A 14,982-nucleotide genomic window follows, 5' to 3' on the forward strand; every position below is an offset into this window, starting at 1 on the left:
AAGGTGAAAAGACAGCCTTCAGAATGGGAGAAAATAATAGCAAATGAAGCAATTGACAAACAACTAATCTCAAAAATATACAAGCAATTCCTACAGCTCAACTCCAGAAAAATAAACGACCCAATCAAAAAATGGGCCAAAGAACTAAATAGACATTTCTCCAAAGAAGACATACAGATGGCTAACAAACACATGAAAAGATGCTCAACATCACTCATTATCAGAGAAATGCAAATCAAAACCACTATGAGGTACCATTTCACACCAGCCAGAATGGCTGCGATCCAAAAGTCTACAAATAATAAGTGCTGGAGAGGGTGTGGAGAAAAGGGAACCCTCTTACACTGTTGGTGGGAATGCAAACTAGTACAGCCACTATGGAGAACAGTGTGGAGAGTCCTTAAAAAACTGGAAATAGAACTGCCTTATGATCCAGCAATCCCACTGCTGGGCATACACACTGAGGAAACCAGAAGGGAAAGAGACACGTGTACCCCAATGTTCTTCGCAACACTGTTTATAATAGCCAGGACATGGAAGCAACCTAGATGTCCATCAGCAGATGAATGGATAAGAAAGCAGTGGTACATATACACAATGGAGTATTACTCAGCCATTAAAAAGAATACATCTGAATCAGTTCTAATGAGGTGGATGAAACCGGAGCCTATTATACAGAGTGAAGTAAGCCAGAAGGAAAAACATAAATACAGTATACTAACGCATATATATGGAATTTAGAAAGATGGTAACAATAACCCGGTGTACGAGACAGCGAAAGAGACACTGATGTATAGAACAGTCTTATGGACTCTGTGGGAGAGGGAGAGGGTGGGAAGATTTGGGAGAATGACATTGAAACATGTAAAATATCATGTATGAAACGAGTTGCCAGTCCAGGTTCGATACACAATACTGGATGCTTGGGGCTAGTGCACTGGGACGACCCAGAGGGATGGTATGGGGAGGGAGGAGGGAGGAGGGTTCAGGATGGGGAACACATGTATACCTGTGGCGGATTCATTTTGATATTTGGCAAAACTAATACAATTATGTGAAGTTTAAAAATAAAATAAAAAAAAAGAAATAAATGTTGCCTTGGATCTAGAGAATATTATAGTTAGTGAAGTAAGAAAAAGAAAGACAAATATCATATGCTGTCACTTATATGCTTATCCACTATATGTGGAATCTTTAAAAAATAATACAAATGAACTAATTTGCAAAACAGAAACAGACTCACAGGCATAGGAAACAAAGTTGGGGTTACCAAAGGGGAAGAGAGTCGGGGAGGGATAAATTAGAAGTACGGGATTAATAGATACAAACTACTACACATAAAATAGATAAGCAAAAAGGATTTACTTTTTGCAGGGCGTTATATTCAATATCTTGTAATAATCTATAATGGAAAATAATCTGAAAAGTATGTAGATATATACATATAACTGAAAAAAGAAAGAATGCCATGTGAGAACAGACATTGACTGAAACCACAGAGCTATAAATCAAAGAACAGCAAGGACTGCTGACAACCAACAGAAACTAGGAGGGGACAAAGGATTTTTCTCGGAGCTTTTGGAGGGACCATGGCTTTGCTGAGAGGCTTTCCCAGGTAGCTCAGCGGTCAAGAATCCAACTGCAATGCAGGAGACGCAGGTTCGATCCCTAGGTTGGGAAGATCTCCTGGAGGAGGAAATGGCAGCCTTCTCCAGTATTCTTGCCTGGAAGATTCCATGCACAGAGGAGCCTGGAGGGCTTTAAGTCCTTGGGGTCATAGAGTTGGACATGACTGAGCAGGCACTCACTCACTGGCCTTGCCAACACCTTGATTTTGATTTTGGACTTGTAGTTTCCAGAATCATGACAGAATAAATGTTGTCCTAAGCCACCTAGATTGTGGTCTAGTAATTTGTTATGGCAGTGCCGGGAAACTAATACAAATGGCATGTGAGTTATATCCTAATAAAGGTGTTCTATTTTGTTTTGTGTTTTAAGGGTTCTAGATTTAGGTTGTCATAAGTGGAAATTTATATACTCTAGTGGCAGAAACCACTGGACATTTAGAAGACGAAGAACTCCCCTAATCATGTAGATTTCTCTGGAGGATATGAACTTACGTTTTATTGCATATGAAACTGTTTTGGTGACCGGCAGTGTAATTCAGTCATTCCTAGGTCTTTTATTCTTCTGTGGCTAAGTCGCTTCAGTCTTGTCCGACTCTGTGCAACCCCATAGACAGCAGCCCACCAGGCTCCCCCATCCCTGGGATTCTCCAGGTAAGAGCACTGGAGTGGGTTGCCATTTCCTTCTCCAATGCATGAAAGTGAAAAGTGAAAGTGAAAGTGAAGTCCCTCGGTCATGTCCAACTCTTAGTGACCCCATGGACTGCAGCCTACCATGGAATCCATCCGTGGGATTTTCCAGGCAAGAGTACTAGAGTGGGGTGCCTTAGATAACCAATAAGGACCTAGTGTATAGTACAGGGAACTCTGCTTAATATTATGTAACAATCTAATTGGGAAAAGAAGTTGAAAAAGAATAGATTCATGTGTATGTATGACTGAAACTTTGTTGTGCTACTGAAACTAACACGACACTGTTAATTAACTCTTGTTCTTTGTTCAGTTGCTCAGTCATGTTGCACTGTTTGTGATCCCATGGACTGCAGCATCCCAGGCTTCCCTGTCCTTCATTATCTCCCGGAGTTTGTTCGAACTCATCTCCATTGAGTCGGTGATACCACCCAACCATCTAATCCTCTGTTCCCCGCTCCTTCTCCTGCCCTCAATCTTTCCCAGAGAGTTTTTATTCATCAGACAAAACTGAGGACTTCAAGCCTGGGACACAGCATCTCAGATCACTCTGAGATACTGCTCCAAAGAAGTAAGGAAGAAGCCAGGATCCCATGGCTCAGCGGTAAAGAATATCCCTACAATGCAAGAGACACAGGAGATGCAGGTTCAATCCCTGGGTCAGGAAGATCCCCTGGAGGAGAAAACGGTAACCCACTCCAGTATTCTTGCCTGGAAAATTCCATGGACAGAGGAGTCTGGCGGTCTACAATCTATAGGATTGCGAAAAGTCAGACACAACTGAACACACACACACAGGATACATGAGTTTTTGTAAGAAAGACCAGGTAGTTGGAACATCAAAAATTATTATTAATTAAAGAAAACCAGATCTCTCAAGTTAGGGAATTTAGTGCTTTTCTCTATGTCTCTGTGTCTCTATTTCTGTTTTGCAAATAATATCATCTATACCATTTCCAGGTTCCACATATTTGTGTTAATATATGATATTTATTTTTCTCTTTCTGATTTACTTCACTTGGTATGACAGTCTCTAGGTCCATCCATGTCTCTACAAAGACATAGAGATGGCCAAAAAACACATGAAAAATGCTCAGCATCACTAATTATTAGATAAATGCAAATCAAATCTATAATGAGGTATCACCTCACACCTGTCAGAATGGCCATCTTTTAAAAATCTATGAACAATAAATGCTGGGGAGGTTGTGGAGAAAGGGAGCCCTCTTGCATTGTTGGTGTGAGTGTAAATTGGTACAACCACTATGAAGAACAGTATGGAGGTTCCTTAAAAGATTAAAAATAAAACTACCATATGGCCTAACAATCCCACTTCTGGGCATATATCTGGAGAAAACCATAATTCCAAAAGGTACATGTATCCCCAATGTTCATTGCAGCACTGTTTACAATAACCAAAACATGGAAGAAACCTAAATGTCCATCAACAGAGGAATAGATAAAGAAGATGTGGTACATATATACAGTGGAATATTACTCAGCCATAAAAAGGAATGAAATTGGGTCATTTGTAGAGATGTGGACATCCTGTTTCTATCCTAAGTTCCCTCAAGGCTTGGAGTGGCTGTAATGTGATGGTTTGATGGCTGCAAATTTTGTTACTAATATGGCAGGCTATATTTTTCAGTCACACCCCCCATGCACACACAAGGGGCAGTTTTCACCCATGACTTTTCAGGTCCTTCTTCCCTTGGGTAGGACAATCCTGAGACTGGTATGTTGCATTATCTCTCAGAGTTTTTCCACGTGATAACTAGTTTAATAGTGCACCTTTCATTACTTTCCGCTCTTTTTCTGTCATTTCTCTACTTCCCTTTCCAGTGTTCCCTCCCAGCTGCCCAACTAAAAGTATTTTCTTTGGATTCTTTTTGTCTGGAATTAAAATCAGGCAAAATTTGGTTGAGAAAGCTCTACATCCCCCTCCAAATAATGGAGCTGCTTCTTGTTATTTGGTCTGAATGTCCCTATATCTGTTTCAGACTCATCGCAATGTTGATATTTTTTCAGTCTCTTGGAAACTAACTTCTTTGAAACCATGCATCTTTAATTAAAGCTTTAAAGGAGATGACTGATCCTAAAACTGATGCTCCAATACTTTGACCACCTGATGCAAAGAGCCGACTCATTGGGAAAGACCCTACTGCTGGGAAACATTGAAGGCAGGAGGAGAAAGGGACAACAGAGGATGAAATGGTTGGATGGCATCACCAATTCAATGGACATGTGTTTGAGCAAACTCCAGGAGATAAGGACAGGGAAGCCTGGCATGCTGCAGTTCATGGGGTCACAGAATCGGAAACTACTGAGCTACTGAACAACAAAAACAAATTGCAATACTGGAGTAGGGATATTCCACCCTCTGAGACCATTGCTTTTGCTATTCCTATCTACCACTTGCAATATTAACGCTACCAATTTCAAAAATACCTTCTAGAGATGCAGGAAGACCACCTTTTCTTCATAGCAAACTGTGCTTTGTTGGTTTGTTTGTCAAAAGCAATATTTGATGGTGAGAGATAGAGGATGGGCAATGGGAGTTATAGAGAAAGCATGCACTGCGTGCATCATGACATCTACAATGGCATAGCAGAACTAAGAACTAAGAGCTGTGCAGGCACAGGCCTAATTCTGGCTCTTTTAATGACAGTGCTTGTTAACTTGGGCAAACTTACTTATCTGTGAACAATCATATAATAAATTAACAGCAAGTACTGTTAACTCTGCCTCCAATGTATATCTCAATCTACCTACTTCTTTCTATATGTTCTATCACCTAAGCCAGACCACTAATTTCCTATCTAGAGTTTAGTAACAGCTTCCTCTGGCTTTCTTGTTTCTCTGCTGGCCCCACTACAATTTATCCAAGATACCAAAGCAGAGGTATATGTAAGAATTTAAATTTGATGCAATCCCCTGTTCAAAGCTCCTAATGGTTTTCCACCCCACTTAGAAAAAATATCCATACTTATAACGACCCTCTTGATATTAACCTCCCCCCGCCAAACCTGTCTTACTTTGTTGTGGCTGGCAGAGTCTGAGGTGGCCCCCCATGACCCCTTCCTCTGGTATTCACACCTTGTGTAATCTTCCCCCGTTTAATAGATGGGGCCTGGACGTGTTTTTACTCAATAAAATGCAGCAAAGGTGATGGAGTGCTCCTACACCAATAACATTTCATAAGATTGTAACCCATCTCACAAGGAGACTCTCTCTCCCTTGCTAGCTTTGAGGAAGCAAGCAGCCATGTAGGAAAAGCTCACATGACAAGGAACTGAAGGCAGCCTCCAGCTGACACCAGCAAGAAATGAAGGCCTTTGTCCAACAGCCTAAAAGGAACTGAGTTCTGTCAACAACTTCATGAACTTGGAAGTCAGTCCTCAGATGAGCCTCAGATGAGAACCCAGCCCTCACCTTGCTCAGAAGACCCAGCAAAGCTGTGCCTGGATTTCTGATTCACAGAAACTGTGTCATTTTAAGCTGATAAATATGCAGTAGTATTGTTAATGCAACAATAGGTAATTCTTGTCTTCCACCACACTCCTCTTCATCCTCTATAATCTACCTACACTGAGCCTTTTTGCTGGTGTCCCCATATGTCAAGGTTATTCCCTTCTAAGGGCCCTTACACTTGCCATGCTGTCTGTTTAGGAGGTTCCTAACCCAACTCTTCACTTAGTCGACTTTATCTTGCCATTCAGGTCTCAACTGTAGTGTTCATTCTTATCTACCTAACTAAGTAGCAACCCTGACATTAGCACATTATACAGTTTTAGTTTTCTGCATAAAGCTTTTTACTACCAATAAAAATTTATTTAGTTTCCTTACTTTGTTGTTGTGTTAGTAGCTCAGTCATGCCTGACTCTTTGTGACCCTGTGGACTTTAGCCCACCAGACTCCTCAGTCCATTGGATTCTCCAGGCAGGAATACTGGAGCTATTCAAGACCGAGGATCTTGTCTATCTTGTATGTCTGGAACCTAAAAACAGTGCCCAGCAACATTCCATAAACACTTGTTATCACTGAATGAGCATTGGGCAATATTTAAGCTTCATCCAGTGATAAAATGATCTCAGGTCCAGAAAAGGGCATATGCAAAGTTGTTCATTGTAACTGTATTCGTGGCACAGTGAGTGGGGGATAATTTGGATGCCCATCACTGGGAGGATTGATTAGTAAAATATGGTAGATGCACACGTGGAGCACTGTGCAGCAATTAGAAGCAACAGATCAGATATACACACTGAAATACGGTTGGACTGAAAGCATAGCACCCAAGACTTGGATGTATAAGATGCACATTTTTATAAATAAAAATACACATTTTGTAAGAACAATACAAAAAGATAGAACCACATTAAAGTTAAATAGATTAGAATTCTTTCATATAGGAGAGGAAGGAGATACAAGTGGGAATAAGGGTAAGAGGGCGTAAATGAAACAAGAGAAGGACCTTGCTCAGACTACTGATGGAGTCTAGATAATGTACTAGGATTGGGCTGTATGATTAATTCAGTCTTCTGCACCTGCTAAGGCCAAATAAAATCGTGTGATTCAGAGATCATAGGAGACACCAGAAAGTATCACTAATAATGACTGTTGGATTAAATACTAGAAGGTGACCAACACTAGAAGGTTCCCTCCTTGGTCCCTTCTCCCTCCTGACCAACACTAGAAGACTCTCACCATTCCCTCATTCTCCGTATGGAATCAAGCATCTAAGTGCTTCCAAATTTTCTCTCAAATAGTCTCCACCTCTCTTAGATTTCCTTTATGGTTAGACTCAGGTTCAATTGTCATGACACAGTCGCTTCACAAGTCTGTGCCCTTTTCTTAGAAAGTATGTAATATCTGATTACCTCTCTTTGAGTGATGTACAGCTATTAGTGATCAATGCTGTAGTCTTTAACATCAAACAAGGTCTCTTTAGTCTTTGATGATCTCAGGCTAATTTTCTAGTATATTCCTAAGGAAGAGTTCGTGGCAACAATATTCTCTGAGTTTTTAAATGTTCATAATGGTTTGCCTATAGCCTTTAGGGTTGAAAGTCAGCTCAGATCAGATCAGATCAGTTGCTCAGTCGTGTCTGACTCTTTGCGACTCCATGAATCGCAGCACGCCAGGCCTCCCTGTCCATCACCAACTCCCGGAGTTCACTCAGACTCACGTCCATCAAGTCGGTGATGCCATCCAGCCATCTCATCCTCTGTCGTCCCCTTCTCCTCCTGCCCCCAATCCCTCCCAGCATCAGAGTCTTTTCCAATGAGTCAACTCTTCACATGAGGTGGCCAAAGTACTGGAGTTTCAGCTTTAGCATCATTCCTTCCAAAGAAATCCCAGGGCTGATCTCCTTTAGAATGGACTGGTTGGATCTCCTTGCAGTCCAAGGGACTCTCAAGAGTCTTCTCCAACACCACAGTTCAAAAGCATCAATTCTTCGGCACTCAGCCTTCTTCACAGTCCAACTCTCACATCCATACATGACCACAGGAAAAACCATAGCCTTGACTAGATGAACTTTTGTTGGCAAAGTAGTGTCTCTGCTTTTGAATATGCTATCTAGGTTGGTCATAACTTTCCTTCCAAGGAGCAAGCGTCTTTTAATTTCATGGCTGCAGTCACCATCTGCGGTGATTTTGGAGCCCAGAAAAATAAAGTCTGACACTGTTTCCACTGTTTCCCCATCTATTTCCCATGAAGTGATGGGACGGGATGCCATGATCTTCGTTTTCTGAAGGTTGAGCTTTAAGCCCACTTTTTCACTCTCCACTTTCACTTTCATCAAGAGGCTTTTGAGTTCCTCTTCACTTTCTGCCATAAGGGTGGTGTCATCTGCATATCTGAGGTTATTGATATTTCTCCCAGCAATCTTGATTCCAGCTTGTGTTTCTTCCAGTCCAGCGTTTCTCATGATGTACTCTGCATATGAGTTAAATAAACAGGGTGACAATATACAGCCTTGACAAACTCCTTTTTCTATTTGGAACCAGTCTGTTGTTCTGTGTCCAGTTCTAACTGTTGCTTCCTGACCTGCATACAAATTTCTCAAGAGGCAGATCAGGTGGTCTGGTATTCCCATCTCTCTCAGAATTTTCCACAGTTTATTGTGATCCACACAGTCAAAGGCTTTGGCATAGTCAATAAAGCAGAAATGATGCTTTCCTGGAACTCTCTTGCTTTTTCCATGATCCAGCAGATGTTGGCAATTTGATCTCTGGTTCCTCTGCCTTTTCTAAAACCAGCTTGAACATCAGGAAGTTCACGGTTCACGTATTGCTGAAGCCTGGCTTGGAGAATTTTGAGCATTACTTTACTAGCATGTGAGATGAGTGCAATTGTGTGGTAGTTTGAGCATTCTTTGGCATTGCCTTTCTTTGGGATTGGAATGAAAACTGACCTTTTCCAGCCCTGTGGCCACTGCTGAGTTTTCCAAATTTGCTGGCATATTGAGTGCAGCACTTTCACAGCATCATCTTTCAGGATTTGGAATAGCTCCACTGGAATTCCATCACCTCCACTAGCTCTGTTCGTAGTGATGCTTTCTAAGGCCCACTTGACTTCACATTCCAGGATGTCTGGCTCTAGGTCAGTGATCACACCATCGTGATTATCTGGGTTGTGAAGATCTTTTTTGTACAGTTCTTCTGTGTATTCTTGCCATCTCTTCTTAATATCTTCTGCTTCTGTTAGGTCCATACCATTTCTGTCCTTTATCAAGCTCATCTTTGCATGAAATGTTCCTTTGGTATCTCTGATTTTCTTGAAGAGATCCCTAGTCTTTCCCATTCTGTTGTTTTCCTCTATTTCTTTGCATTGATCGCTGAGGAAGGCTTTCTTATCTCTCCTTGCTATTCTTTGGAACTCTGTATTCAGATGTTTATATCTTTCCTTTTCTCCTTTGCTTTTTGCTTCTCTTCTTTTCACAGCTATTTGTAAGGCCTCCCAAGACAGCCATTTTGCTTTTTTGCATTTCTTTTCCATGGGGATGGTCTTGATCCCTGTCTCCTGTACAATGTCACGAACCTCATTCCATAGTTCATCAGGCACTCTATCTATCAGATCTAGGCCCTTAAATCTATTTCTCACTTCCACTGTATAATCATAAGGGATTTGATTTAGGTCATACCTGAATGGTCTAGTGGTTTTCCCTACTTTCTTCAATTTAAGTGTGAATTTGGCAATAAGGTGTTCATGGTCTGAGCCACAGTCAGCTCCTGGTCTTGTTTTTGCTGACTGTGTACAGCTTCTCCATCTTTGGCTGCAAAGAATATAATCAATCTGATTTTGGTGTTGGCCATGTGGTGATGTCCATGTATAGAGTCTTCTCTTGTGTTGTTGGAAGAGGGTGTTTGTTATCTTTGGCACACATTTTCTTTGCTTAACACACGATGAATTTCCAAACTTCTGTGTTCCAGCTTATAACTTTCTCCACCTGGAAAATTTCCTTCTCACTTGTCATCTGTCAAACTCTATTCAGCCAACTGGGTTTTCTACTACTAAAAAAGCATTCCTATATCTTTTTGACAGAGTTAAGTTCTGTTTTCAATAGTGCGACTTTAGGAACTTCCCTCACGGTCCAGGGGCTAAGACTCACCACTTGCAAAGCAGGGGCCCAGGTTCAATCCCTGTTCAGGCAGCTAGATTCCACATGCCACAACTAAGAGTTTGCATGCCATGACTAAGGATTCCACATGCCACAAGAAAGACCCAGCACAGCCAAATAAATAAATATTTTTTTAAAAAATATTGAAACTTTATACATTTCTCTCTTATACCACTCAACATAGCATACGTAACTACAACTTACTAAGTACTTCCTGTGTGCCAAGCACAGTTGCAGTGAACTAATTACATGTAGTGCACTATATACACACTTGTACATATGTGTGCTTGCTCTGGAATTTAAAACTGCCTAATATTTGTATTTACCTAGAAAACTAGGAAAACAAAAGAAATTTATGTTTTACTCTTTCTCTGGTGGCCTCATTTAATTTTCAATCATCATGAAACAGTGTCAGACTTCATTTTTGGGGCTCCAGAATCACTGCAGATGGTGATTGCAGCCATGAAATTAAAAGATGCTTACTCCTTGGAAGGAAAGTTATGACCAAGCTAGACAGCATATTAAAAAGCAGAGACATTACTTTGCCCACAAAGGTCCATTTAGTCAAGGCTATGGTTTTTCCAGTGGTCATGTATGGATGTGAGAGTTGGACTGTGAAGAAAGCTGAGTGCTGAAGAATTGATGCTTTTGAACTGTGGTGTTGGAGAAGACTCTTGAGAGTCCCTTGGACTGCAAGGAGATCCAACCAGTCCATTCTAAAGGAGATCAGCCCTGGGATTTCTTTGGAAGGAATGATGCTAAAGCTGAAACTCCAGTACTTTGACCACCTCATGTGAAGAGTTGACTCATTGGAAAAGACTCTGATGCTGGGAGGGATTGGGGGCAGGAGGAAAAGGGTGACAGAGGATGAGATGGCTGGATGGCATCACCGACTCAATGGATGTGAGTCTGAGTGAACTCCGGGAGTTGGTAATGGACAAGGAGGCCTGGCGTGCTGCGATTCATGGGGTTGCAAAGTGTCGGACACGACTGAGTGACTGAACTGAACTGAACTGATAGCATCCCTGAACTTTCATCCAGTTGCCTCTATCTTAGTACATGCCAACACCTCGGGTACTTCAGAGTTTGTTTTCCTGAAGACACTTTTCTTAAAGCTTTCTAAGCTGCTTCAGTCTGGGCTGCAGGCTCTCAGGTGCTGATATCAGAGGTTTATCTTCACAGTCACCTGGGAATTCCCTTTGCCTCTTTTTTTGTTATCGATTTCCTATTTTCTGGATCTTAGCCATTTTCTTCAATTAATTTCCTGTAACTCAACTACTAGAGATTAAAACTTACTCTATCCTCACATGTGATTGATAAGAGTGCCTACTTTTTTTTTTTAATTTTATTTTATTTTTAAACTTTACATAATTGTTTTAATTTTGCCAAATATCAAAATGAATCCACCACAGGTATAGTTTTTAATTGGAGGATAATTGGTTTACAATATTGTGTTGTTTTTGCCATACTACATTAATCAGCCATAGGTATACAAATGTCCCCTCCCTCATGAACCTCCCTCCCAACTCCCACCCCTCTAGGTTGTCACAGAGCCCCTGACTTGAGCTCCTTGAGCTGCTATGAAGAACAGTATGGAGATTCTTTTAAAAATTAGGAATAAAACTGCCATATTACCAACAATCCCACTGCTGGGCATATATCCTGAGAAAACCATAATTGAAAGAGACACATGTACCCCAATATTCATGGTAATACTATTTACAACAGCTAGGGTGTGGAAGAAACCTAGATGTCCATCAACAGATGAATGGATAAAGAAGTTGTGGTACATATATGCAATGGAATACTACTCAGCCATAAAAAGAATAAATTTGAGTCAGTCCTAATGAGGTGGATAAACCAAGAGCCTGTTATACCGAGTGAAGTAAGTCAGAAAGAGAAAAACAAATATCTCAATGCATATATATAGAATCTAGCAAAATGGGCCTGATGAGTCTATTTGCAGGGCAGCAATGGAGTGCCTACTTTTTAATTCCAGGCTGATGATTTTTTCTCTCCAAATATTGAAGACAATGTTCTACTGTCTTCCAGTTTTCGGTGCTGCTGTTGAGTACCCAGTGCCATGATGATTTTGAGTCCTTTACAGGTGGTATTGTTTTAAACCTGAAAGCTTTTCTGATCCTCTTTTTATCCCAGGGTCCTGAAATTTCTAAGTGAAGTGGCCTAGTGTATTCAGCGGGCCCTACCAATCAGACACTCAATTCTGAGAAATTTTTTAAAATTTATTCTCCAATAACTGCCTCCTCTCTACTTTGCTTTTTCTCTCTCCACGGAATGCTTATCATTCAGATGTTCTGTCTCTTGAGCTGATTTTCTAATTTTCTTCTATTTGTTTTCCTAATTTTCATTACTTTGTCTTTTTGTTCTATTTTCAGAGACATTTCCTCACCTTTAATTTATGATCTTACTCTTTAAAGAGGTTTTCAGTCCATCATTTTATATTTCTTAAAATGCAATTATGAAACAAATAAATACCAGCACCTAGTATAGTGCCACACATGTCACTAGGTGCTGAGTACAGAGTTCTTGAAAAATGAATGTATTTCAACCCCCAACCTGGCTCTTGGAGTTAAAACATCAAAATAGCTACAGTAGCTTTTCCCCTTTTTTCTTGCTTCCTCCCACTCTGGGATTGGTTGGCCTGAGCACTCTCCTGTTTGCCCAATGAAACTGAGGAAATCAAGGACTTTGTGCTCACAACCAGGTGAAAGAATGCCAAATCTGTCAAGATGAAGAGAATCATGGACAATCCAGAGTTTAAAGCTTGAGATAGCAGATACATCTAAACCTTAATCGTCACAGACCAAGAGAAGGCAGAGAAACTAGAAAGCTGTCCCTTCCCCAGGTTTGGCAGTGAAGAAGCTGAAATGAACCAGGCATACTAATCTGAACTATATTTAAGTGTTTTTTTATTCTTAAAAAAAAAAAAAAAAGCAGCTGGCAATAGGCTTCATGAATTTCTCATTGCCCTCTTTTTCTTAGAAATAATTACTACTATTTAGTTTTTTAAAAAGAGATTTTTTTATGTGGACTATTTTCAAAACATCTTTATTGAATTTGTTATAATATTGCTTCCATTTTATGTTTTTTGGCTGCAAAACATGTGAGATCTTAGCTCCCTGACCAGGGAATTGAACCCTCACCCCTGCATTGGAAGGTGAAGTCTTAACCACTGGTCCTCCAGGCAAATACCTACTGTTTAGTTTTAAAAGTACTTTTTTTAAAAATTTCATTATATAACTTTTATTGTGAAACATTTTAAGCATACCAAAAGCCCCACAGAGAATTATTAATATATAACAAACATCTACTACTCAGCCCAAGAGATAAAGCTTTCAAGTGTCATTGACGCCCCCACCACACCATGTGTCCCCTTCCTAATCTTATTACCTTTCCTCACATCCCTCTTATGAATTGATGTTTATCATGGTCACACATTAAAAATATTTTTGCTATGTATGTATTGATTGTTGTTATTTTTAGTTGCTGAGTTGTGTCTGACTCTTCACCATACCATGGACTGTAACCCTCCAGGCTCCTCTGTCCATGGAATTTCCCAGGCAAGAATACTGGAGTGGGTTGCCACCTCCCTCTCCAGGGGATCTTCCCCACCCAGGGATTGAACCCACATCTTCTGCATTGGCAGGCAGGTTCCTTACCGCTGAGCCACCTGGGAAACCCTGTTGTGATAACTTTGATTACAGTAGCTCTGCTTCCCTCCTCTTAACTGCTGCCTAGATATCCACTAAAAAGTACTTTTGAATTAATAACTTGATTTTCCATGTTGTTTATATAGACTAATTTTTTCTAAGCTAACATATTTAAAAGTATCAACTATTCAGATAAGCTTATTTGTATAGTAAAACTGAAAAACAAACTGATAACTGTTCTGTTCTAATATGGTAAAATAGCAACTGATAAAAATACTATGATTTGTAGGTCTCAGGTTTTTTTTTTATTCTTCTATTTTTTCAGTTTCCTCAAAATTCTTTTCTGTTTGCTTTTATCTCTAGACTTTTTCATGCAGAAGACTTTCCTCAAACATTTGGCAATTCTTACTTATTCATTTATGGTTGAGTGTGAGGCTCTAAAACCCAATAAGAAGACCTGAGTGGGGAAATAAAAAGTACTGATTTGTCGACTTCATTGCAGAATAACGGGCAGGAGCCAAGCCATCTGCTAAGGGACACAGCCTCCCAAATGCATTAGCATTTCTAGGTCTTTTCCCCTGGAATGGTCACTCTCCCCAGGGGAAACTCTCCCACTAGCTTCTTACCTTGGTGAGTGTCAATTCTGGGAGCCAAGTTGGTAAAGAGGCTTTAGAATCTTACTTCACAAGATGCTGATTTCAGTTTAATCCCCTTGCTTTACACAGAGCTCCCTGCTCTTCCTCTATGCCTGAACTTGGAGTTCCTAATTCAATGCCCTTCCATTTTCTGTTGGGGCAAGTTATTTGGCTGCCTGGGGTGTAAAAAGGGATACAAGAGCCTAACTGTTTCCTTTACAGAATTTCAGTTTTTCTGTCTTCAGCCCCACCCCTCACCCCTGCCTTCAGAGATAACTGGCACCACACCTCCGAGATGTTCCAGGCTCCTAAAGCAAGGTTTTGCATCTTGGCTTCTCTCCTGCAAGCAATATGGTTCAGATTTCCCTGGTCTGCCAGATCAGCTGGTCTTGCCCATCTGCCTTTTGGCTTCCAAAACTGGACAGACATCTTTCAACTGCTCTTCTACATCCTACTGTTTTCTCTCCTTGTGGTCTCCTCTTTCTTACAGGTTTGTATCTTTTTTAATCCCTTAAGTACCATCTGGTTGGAGATTTAGGAAGGAACAGAGGTAAATGCAAAGTATCCAATCCTCTGGGCTGAGCAAGAATACTGTTCTTTGAACCTCTCTGTTAGGCTGCTTCTGTGTACATGTGTGTGTGTTCTCAGTCGCTCATCATATCTGACTCTTTGCAACCCCATGTACTATATAGCCCATCAGGCTCCTCTGTCCTTGGGATTTCCCAGGCAAGGATGCTGGA

The 14,982-nt window shown here is 40.7% G+C and overlaps 1 pseudogene; it reads left to right on the top strand.

The window, feature by feature from the left end:
* Positions 1–12,828, top strand: part of LOC102272900 (large ribosomal subunit protein eL38 pseudogene) — a 38,580-nt pseudogene extending 25,752 nt beyond the window's left edge.
* Positions 12,829–14,982: the final 2,154 nt, after the last annotated feature.

The sequence above is a fragment of the Bos mutus genome, chromosome 5 (genome assembly GCF_027580195.1).
Source record: "Bos mutus isolate GX-2022 chromosome 5, NWIPB_WYAK_1.1, whole genome shotgun sequence".
Lineage (NCBI taxonomy): Eukaryota > Metazoa > Chordata > Mammalia > Artiodactyla > Bovidae > Bos > Bos mutus.